Consider the following 9,933-nt stretch of genomic DNA (forward strand, 5'->3'; position numbering starts at 1 on the left):
ACAGACCTTTCCGTTGAACAAAGCGCGGCTGTGAAGATGCTGGTTTCATGTGCAAAAAAGCACAATTGCCCCAGGGCTGTCCAGTGATGACAGTCAAATGGCACTGACATTCCTCCCAATTAAATTAAAAAATAAATAAATAAATAAAAAACAGTGCTGGCATAGTCGTGCTGCCGAAAAGGCGCAACCGCTCAGCACAGTATATAAATATAAAATAAAAATATAAGCATGATAAAAGTGGGTGTGTGGGGGTGAGTCCAGGTTTTCAGGACCGTCTATTCAATAACCTGAAAGCAGCCGGCAGGAACGAGCAGCGGGACCTCACTGTAGGTCAGGGGTCGGGAACCTATGGCTCGCAAGCCATATATGTCTCTTTTGATGATTGCATATGGCTCGTCGATAAAACTAAATACATATTGTCGTTTTTTTCGCCGTTCATTTCCCGTTGGGGCTGCAGTTGGCGGACAGCGCAATTTCGATTGGATGACACTGACCTAGAATGGCCAAAAGCGCCAATTTGATTGGATGATAGTGGCCCTCATGTTGAAACCGGTAAACGCCCCTTTAAATGAGCCCAACGAGTGCACTTCAGCGTGAATGCACCGGAGCATTAGACGAGAGAAAATGTTCTGATTCTAATTTGCAATGAAACAACACCATCGATGAAACAGTCGAATGTCAGTGACATTTTAACAAGCCCCATGTTAATGTTAGCATCAACATACTTCTGCGAGAAGTAGATTGCAGATAGCAAGTGTGGAAGCTTATGAGCCGTGTGCAGGCTAGCTAGCAGTAACTTCGCCTCTGGACCGGCAAATCAATCACGATGAACGGAAAACCATTCATGTTAACGGTGAGTACTATCACAAAGTTATTTTAAATAATACATTCTGATATGTTGTTGAAAAGTGGCCGCGTGTGTGTGTGTGTGTGCGCGCACGCGAGCGTTCGTATGTGCGCGCGCGCGTGCGTGCGGCTCTCACTGAAAAACATTTCTAAATATTTTACTTTTATGGCTCTCTTAGTCAAAAAGGTTCCCGGCCCCTGCTGTAGGTTGTGGCGTTTAGCCCTTCGGAGGTCTCGTAACATTTAGCTTTCCCAACAATCGGCAAACAATAGATGGATGAGTAAATCAACTTTATCACAGGCCCCCCAAGCCCTGGAGCGGCAAACCCCTCCCTCTAACGTGCACCCGCTAAACCTCGATGAGAAACTGCAGCCCAACCCTGCGCCCTCCAGTGAAGAGAGTGTAGGCAGGCTGTTGCATCTTGCGGGAGCTGGAGTGAGAGGCCAGGTGGGGCAGGTATGGTGGTTCGGGTGAGGTCAGGAAACTGACAGCTCGTAGGATTAGTGCGTGTTAGAATAAAGACCGAGACGGATGGAGGGAGGTGGGAAAAATAGCCCAAATGGGGGATATAAATGTGCTAAAGAGACAAAGAAGGAGATGGGCTGGAGCACAAGCTGTGTAGTTCTGCCAAAGCTGGAGAAAAAGGGGGAGACAGACACACAGAGACAGCACGGAGGAATGTGATAAATCCCCAAGTGACCTGCCAATCCTCTGGAGAAGGAAAAGAGGAATTTTTATGTGCTGCAGGTGAGCAGAACACATAGGGAAGGAAAGGACAAGAAAGAGAAAAGACGCTGGACAGATGGAAAAAGAGGGAGAAACACGGGGGTGGCTGAGGAAATTGAAAGGAAGCGTGAAAGGTTTTTTGATTGTAGCAGACCGCAAAGGGACACGTGGGGTGAAAATGTAAGGGGAGAAAAAAATATGACACAAAATGAGACAAAATGGGAAATTATTCAGTTAGATAGGATGCTACTGGACATGCCAGAAGGAGCATACACATGTGGAAAACTATTTGATAGCTAGTGTGAGCAAATATTTCAAAATGTATATGTAGAAGGAAGCACGAAGCAGCATGTTTGCTATAGTTTTTTAATTGCTTATTTTTCCTGAGTTCAACCAGTTTTAATTCGATACCCGTTGAGCAGGGGTGTCAAAGTCTTTTTTTTGCCGCGGGCCACATTGTACTTATGGTTTCCTCTCGAGGGCCGTTATGAATTTGGGGAAGCCATTAGAATGTTTAATCCCCACCACATATTAGATATAGAGTGCACAACAAATGAATGAATAATTAGTTTTCAAATCTGAAACTAAAAATAATGACTGTTCTCGTGCCATAAATTCAAAAATATGACATTTTGGTTAGAATTTAAGCAAGCATCATGGAATTTCACAAGTTTGATCTGCTTTCGCGGGCCAAGAAAAATGATGTGGCGGGCCAGTTTGGCCCCCGGGTCATGACTTTTACACCTGTGCCGTTGAGGGATGTCACAGATGGGGAATCTTAAATTGATGAACTTAAACACAACAACCCCAACCCTAACCCTAAACTGTTTATGCCTTTCTACAGAAAGCGAATGGATGGATGGATCAGTGTATCATACACAAGTCCAGTGCATATAACAATCAAATCATGAACAATACAGCGAGTGGAAGGTTGCTGTTTCCATAGGCTCATTTCATTTTTCAAATCTCCCCCAAACAATATGGCTCTCGCATCAGCTCCTCTTCACATTTTCAGCGTGATCATCAGCCTCTGTGGAGCATCTGTCACCAGCTCAATTCCTCTGCCTAATGAGGCAGTTTCTGCACCTTGATGCCTCGTCACTCATCGCCTGTCTTCTTTCTGGGGGATGCGGACCTTGAAGTGCACCCCCCCCCCCCAAAAAAAAAAAAAAAACACTTCTCAAATGAATCAAAAAATTCTTATACTCACCAAAAAAGCTCTAACATTTCCCTCCTCAAACATTTGAGAACATCAATTAATTTGTCATGTTCACTAAAAAACATAGAACAAACTAATACTCACCCATAAAACAGTTTCCAGTAAAAAAAAATCACTGCACCCTCCCAAAAACTCATGCACATAAATTCTCATACACTACTGAAAAAAGATTAACAGATGAGGAAAAACACTCACATTCACTAAAAATCTTTCACTGCCACAAATATTGCAATGCTCCAAAAACCTTCATACACTGCAAAATCTCACATTTCAATTTGTGAGACAGTTGTGTGAAACAGTTTTTATTGTGTGACTTTTTGTGGTGCATGTGAGAGTTTTTGATGGAATGTGTGTCACGTTTCGGTTTGTGACCAAATAGTGACACTGCAGCTGCACAGGTGTTGTTCGTTTTAATCAATGGCGGTTAAAAGGACTCCCGGTACGACCATTCAGTGTCGGGTCACTGTTTGTTTCACCATGTCAGTTTTGTTGAATCTTGTTTGACTCATGGTTTTGTTGGCTACTTTGGACCTTTTTTGCTCCAATGACTTTGTTGTTTGAGATTTTGTTCCTGCCAACTTTATTTAATGTGATTTGTCAAATACACAATCCTCCTCCCTCCTGAATGCTTTGTGTGGGTCGACCACCACGACCTTGCAACTCTTGGCAATGTGAGAATGTGGTGGTTGTATTAGAGGTTATTTGGTGACCGTGACCGGTTTTTGGTGGGGACGGGGTAAGCGGTAACTGTTATTTTTGGCCTCTGCGACACGTCATACACGCATGTCCTACTGTGCTACGTATCAGCACGAATATGGTGAGGTAATTAATAGCCAGTAGGCTTTGCATGAAGGAACTCTGACACGTAGCTAATGATTCACACACACACACACACACACACACACACACACACACACACACACACACACACACACACACACACACACACACACACACACACACACACACACACACACACACACACACACACACACACAGGAGCACACAAAGCTGTCTTTGTTGATTGGTGGCAACCGCTCAGTCATTGCAAACTAAATGTAAAAAGCGTATGTCTAATCATGTTTTCATGTGCGTGTCATGACCCAGTCAGGACTGCCTCCCACCTCCCCAACTTTCACTCATGAGTAATGTGTGATAATGTGTCAGCAGAAGTCACTTCCTGCTCGGCTATGATGCAGCTTCTAATGGTGCCTTTACAAATCACCAGGCTATATTTTTCCATTGTGTTATGGAAAATGTTTCCTCAAACTGCCCTCGGTGTGAGTTTTAGAATTTTTTCAAATGAAAAAGAATTGCTGGTTTTGCAACCAATAATAAATACAGTACATTTTCATACAAATTAACCCTGTTTTGGAATCAAAGGCAAATGTCATTGTTACCAGACCTAAACCATGTCTTTGTACCACCGCCATCATGTCACATACAGACAAAATCAGAAACGACACTAAAAAAAAAGTCTTTCTCGATGGTAAAGTAGTAGTCTAAGTTGGAAATTTAAATTACTGACATGAATGGAAACAATGTTATTTGGCACGCCAAACCATGCAACTTGCTTGTGTTGTTTTCAATTAACAAAGACGCAAGAGCGGCCAGTGGGACTCAAAGGTTGTGTTTGTACCTGCGCTGATGTCAATCCCTGCTGTAACGGGTCATAGAGATGATTAGCTGGAAGAGGAGCTTTGTGAGATTTTGAGATGAGATAAAAGTGGGAGGAATGATGCAACGTGAAAGATCAAAGGGAAAACATATTTGTCACCCCAGCATACAAGGACTTTTATTTGGCTTTTTTTAAGGGAATGGTGGAGTCATAAATATACACTGGCTTTAGTTTCCAGACAACAGCTCAAACATTGGCCATTACCTGAAATCATACGTCAAATTGTTTCCCAAATGATCAAGAACATCACATTATATACAAAAGCTCATCTTTATTCTCAATTGAGTTTTCGATACAGTATTTTTCACATTGGATAAAAATAAATATATATTAATAAATACAATAATGACTGTTCAAATGTCTTGAGGACACCATTGACTTTCTTGTTGCATTATGCAACGATGATTTTTGACATGCACACAAAAGTGAGGAATTTGTAATTATTTGTAGTCGACCTCATCAAGTTAACAATCATTTGAAATTGCCTTTCATTTTTCAAATGTGGTCTTATACATGGAAATTTCAAGAAATAAAAGCTGACATCGTCCCTCATACTTTTAGCAATGATAAACATTTTATATATTTGACATCGTGCCATACAATTCTTTTTGATGTGGTTTCTGATTGTGTCTGTTTAAGGTCATGACAATTTTATTCAAACAACAAATCTAATGATGGCCCAAGACTTTTGTCTGATAACATTTTAAAGACACATTGGAAAAATCTTAGATTTTTTTCTGGTGCATCAAACGGGACAACATAAAATACAAAATGAAGAAGTTTCAAAATGCCATCAATAATCACTTTCGCATGTGAGTCCCAAACTTACACATATGAAGGTGTGTCATTTTGTTCAACCTTTGTGTCCTTTTTGCCTCAACCATTGCCTCCTGTACACCAAGCGCTGGCGCAAATGTTCTCCAAAACCCAACTGCTGTCTGTTTTTTTTCCCCGATAGATGACAGCTCATCCTGATGCCCTTTCAATCTGTCCTTCACGAGAATGTATTGAGAAAGGCCAAACCCACGCATGCATAACACTCTGCCGTGCAGAGGCAGTCAGGGAGAATTTATAGGTAAGAAGAGAGGTTTTCAATAACCTCATCAAAGATAGCGATGGTTAAGATTTACGGTGGAGATTCCCATTCCTCCTGTTCATGGATTAGACATGACCGCCATGAGGCTGCATTGTTGTACTTCTTTTGATCACATGCGTTTGGTGAGTACAGCCAATGAAAGTTTCTCATTTATTGACCGTAAAATTATCCGAGGAATAAATGAGTGGGATGTTTGCACCGTGTTCAATCTGTGCTGGAACCTGTTTATCAAAGTGATTTTGTTGTATTTTATAGAAATGTGGTGGAATTTGTGGGAAGCTGTTACATTTTAATAATAATACTAATATTACTAATATTACTACTACTACTACTACTACTACTACTACTACTACTACTACTACTACTACTACTACTAATAATAATAATAATAATACATTTAATTTACAAGCGCCTTAATTATGATATGGATTTTTTTTATTTGATTTACAGAATCGTTCAAAAAAGCATACCCTTAAAAACATAATTCTGACTTTTTGGATTTAGCTATGAGGTATCCGATCAGTAAAACATCATACATCACAAACAACATAAATCCTAAATCCCAAGTACTATGCAAACATTGACATTTACAGGATTTATTTTCAGGAAAACATATATAAACTGACTGTAAGCAGCTTGATTATTGTAAAATACCGCATTTTATTTGAGCATTGGACATGTTTGTAACGTTGAACTTGGCACCCTGCTGTGTAAGTGTGTCACTGTTGAAAATGTGGCGATATGCTGGAAAGTAATATCGACACTTTTATGGAACTCCACTCTAATTCTCACGAGAACAGTTTTGAGTGGCTTTATATTTGTCTTTATTTGTTTAATTAATTTATTTATTTAATTTAATTAATTATTTCCTTCTTTGTGGAACTGGTCTTCTGAACCAAAAGAAATGAAAATAATTCATTTTAAACAAAATAGTTACTTTTCAATTCTGTGAATTAAATGCGTGTAGAAAAGAGCATGGTGGAAGATGTGTGTTACAGCAAACTAAATTTCAGTGGAACCGCCAAGGTCAACCACTACTAATTGCATATTTTGGTCTGGCACCACCATAGAAGGATACCAGTGATAGTAATGGCAAAAGAAAAAAAGCCATAGAAGAGGGGACGGAACATTCTGTAACAAAAGAATGAATAATCAAACAAGCAAATGCGCTCTGGCCTGCCCAGCATAATTTGGCTAAATTGATGACAATAATAAAAGACGTACAATGGAGAGTCGGCACAAATAATCATGTCCCTCTGCCTCGATGTCACGATGTCTATCACTTGTTGTGCAAGCTAAGTTTAAGAATGTTTTTTATTGTTCGTTATAGTTGCACTTGTATGGCTGTTAATGTAAAAATTAAACAAAAAACACGGTGTACAATTTTGGCAGATCTGTGCTGACATATATTCCATCAATTTGTCATACTTTCTATGCTAAAGCTGGATTCTAAATTCACAAAGTCTCCCAAACTGGATTTTGTTCAATCTTAGAGGTTCGACTTTGTGTGTGTGTGTGTGTGTGTGCGTGTGTGTGTGGTACTGCCAGTGTCTGGTATAGTATACAGTGCTGTTGTCCAGTTACTGTAACTGACCAGTCGACTTGTGCTTACTCAGCATTGCCCTCCCCCTCTGGCCATTTTTCTCAGCACTCATCCACTGACTCATCTCATTTTCTTCTTTTCTGCTCTTTCGTCTGGGACCTGTTCACCCATCCGACGGGTTCTTCCATCTCCGCTCCCGCCACACTCCTTTTTGTCTACTCCCCATTCATAACATTTCTGGTGAATGTTTGCTGATTCACGCAAGTTGTGTGACTGAATCTGCTTTCTCCTCAATGGCGGCACTGTCACTCAGCTGACTGTGAAGTGTGTGACTCTGTCCGCGTGAGTGTGTGTGTGTGTGTGTGTGTGTGTGTGTGTGTGTGTGTGTGTGTGTGTGTGTGTGTGTGTGTGTGTGTGTGCGTGCGTGTGTGTGTGTGTGTATGCATGTGCGTGCGTGTGTGTGTGTGTGTGTGTGTGTGTGTGTGTGTGTGTGTGTGTGTGTGTGTGTGTGTGTGTGTGTGTGTGTGTGCGTGTGCGTGCGTGTGTGGGGGGTAACCACCTGTGAGCAGTGTTGCTGGTGATCTACGAGCCATGAAGTCCAGTAATTCAGGCCAGTCTCAGAGTGTGTGTGACAGTGCAATTAATTGTGGCTGTGTGTGGGTCTGTGTCTGTGGTGATCTGCCAAATGACCCTCCCACATGAAATGAACAAAAGCATTGATGGCAATCTGGCATCTGAGCATTTGTTCAACATCCTTAATAACAATCTAACAGTTCATGTACTCATCCCCATTAATACGACAACTTATTGCATTAGTAGAAAAACGAGGGTGCATATGAGGAGTGACTGTGTCTTATGACTAACATATTTTTCTGTCTTCCATTACTGTGTGACATTTCTGCTTCAAAGTAGAACAACTTTAGTGTGCACAGATTTTCCACACTAGTAAAATGGAGTTGTCCTACTCGTATTCCAAATATGTCCTACTTATAAGCTTAAGGTCCATGAACGTGCTAGTTCATGGACCTTAACCTGGTCATCAAGGCGATCGAATAACTGCTGAAGAGCTTTCCAGTATGCTGATATTCCAAAAGACAATTTGATGCACGAGTAAAACAATAAAAGATGATGTCTTACTTTTTTTCCACTACTGTATGGCTATTTCTGCGCACTAGTAGGACAACTTTGGCAATTACAGTAAAGTCTCGTTATATCGATATTCAAGGGAGTTCGAAAAAATATCGATATAACCGGGACTATCGATATATCCGACCCTGTTTGCATGTAATTTTCTCCGTGCGTGCATAGAAATAGTATCGATATAACCGGGACTATCGATATATCCGATATCGATATAACGAGACTTTACTGTATATTTTATTTCGAGCAACCACTTGACAAAATACAATTTAGCCAGTTCACTTCACACTGTGCGGTGATGCTATCACAGTCCATCAGGCAGCTAATTTGTTTTAGAGCTTCTAATTTATCATAATACCGCAACTAGTTAAGCACATTACACTGAACAAAATGACCAAGTGTGTTTACTATGTTTTATTTCATCTAGTGGTTGCACAAAATAAAATCATCTGAATCCATATTTGCTTTTTTTAAATGGACTATGCATTTAAAAATTGCATATTAATCTTTGGCGCTCGTAGTGTAAAAAAAACATACTTAGTTAGACAATCATTTTTCTAGTGTGATGAGTTGCCTTAATAGTGAGGACACTCTCAAAACGGACCCAAAGCTGAATATTGAGTAACGTGCAGCATGAATGTTCATATGTCCTATGATAGGTCTCTGCAGAGTCCGGCACCGCCATGTCTGGACAGTAGGGATATATATGTAGGGCCAAAACTACCAGTAACACTTTAGTTCGCTGAAGAAGCATCTTGGATAAGAAGCGAAACGTCCGACACCTACAAGAAGTACAGATGACGGCTGAAGAAACCTTTTCATCAATGGACCACTCCTGTACGACTCAGAGCTTACGCAGACATTTTAAAGGTTTTGCATTTAAATCAATGTCTATCTCGGCATGAATTAGGGATGGGCAGGATAATGTATTTATGGATTGTTAAGAATTTATTTGGTTGTGTAGAATTGATCGTTAATTGGTTTGTAAAATGGTTTGTTGAAATAACTAATTTTTATTTTAGTCAAGCAGTTGCCCAAAAAAGAAACAATAATCTGGATTCAAATACAGTATTTGGATATATCGTCAACGTAAAAAATCAGAACTAGATGTTATTTATTTATTTATTTATTTATTTATTTATTTATTTATTTGTTGGTTTATTTATTCATTTTATTTTGTATTTGTTTGTTTGTGTGTTTACTTATTTATTAATTTGTTTGTTTGTTCACTTATTTATTTGTGTGTTTGTGTATGTACATATATATTTGTGTGCGTTTGTCAGTATATTTATGTATGTATTTATGTATTTATTCATTTATTTATTTATTTTATTTATTATTTTTATATTTTATTTTTATTTTGTATTTATTTATTTGTTTGTTTACTTATTTATTAGTTAGTTAGTTAGTTTGTTTGTTTACTTACTTATTTATTTATTTGTGTGTTTGTGTATGTACGTCAGTGACGTGCGGTGAGGTTCATGGCTGGTGAGGCACTGACGTCATCAATGACGCCACCGCTCGTCTCTACTTAGTATTTGAACGGTAAATGTGAAAATTCAGCGATTTTGAAACAAATCCTAAAACTGTGAAGATAAATGGACAAGAACTTTAAAGTACAAATCACTAAATACATCTAACTGTTTAATTTATTTTTTCATTTGATATTTCCATGACAGCTTTC

At 39.4% G+C, this 9,933-nt stretch overlaps 1 protein-coding gene across 1 annotated transcript in view; it reads right to left on the bottom strand.

Annotated features, from left to right (window-relative positions):
- slc43a1a (solute carrier family 43 member 1a) overlaps positions 1-9,933 on the bottom strand; it is a 73,711-nt gene that overhangs the window by 49,810 nt on the left and 13,968 nt on the right. The window lies entirely within an intron of this gene.

This window comes from Hippocampus bargibanti, linkage group LG02, assembly GCF_051943395.1.
Source record: "Hippocampus bargibanti isolate YZ-2025 linkage group LG02, ASM5194339v1, whole genome shotgun sequence".
In the NCBI taxonomy this organism is placed as follows: Eukaryota; Metazoa; Chordata; class Actinopteri; order Syngnathiformes; family Syngnathidae; genus Hippocampus; species Hippocampus bargibanti.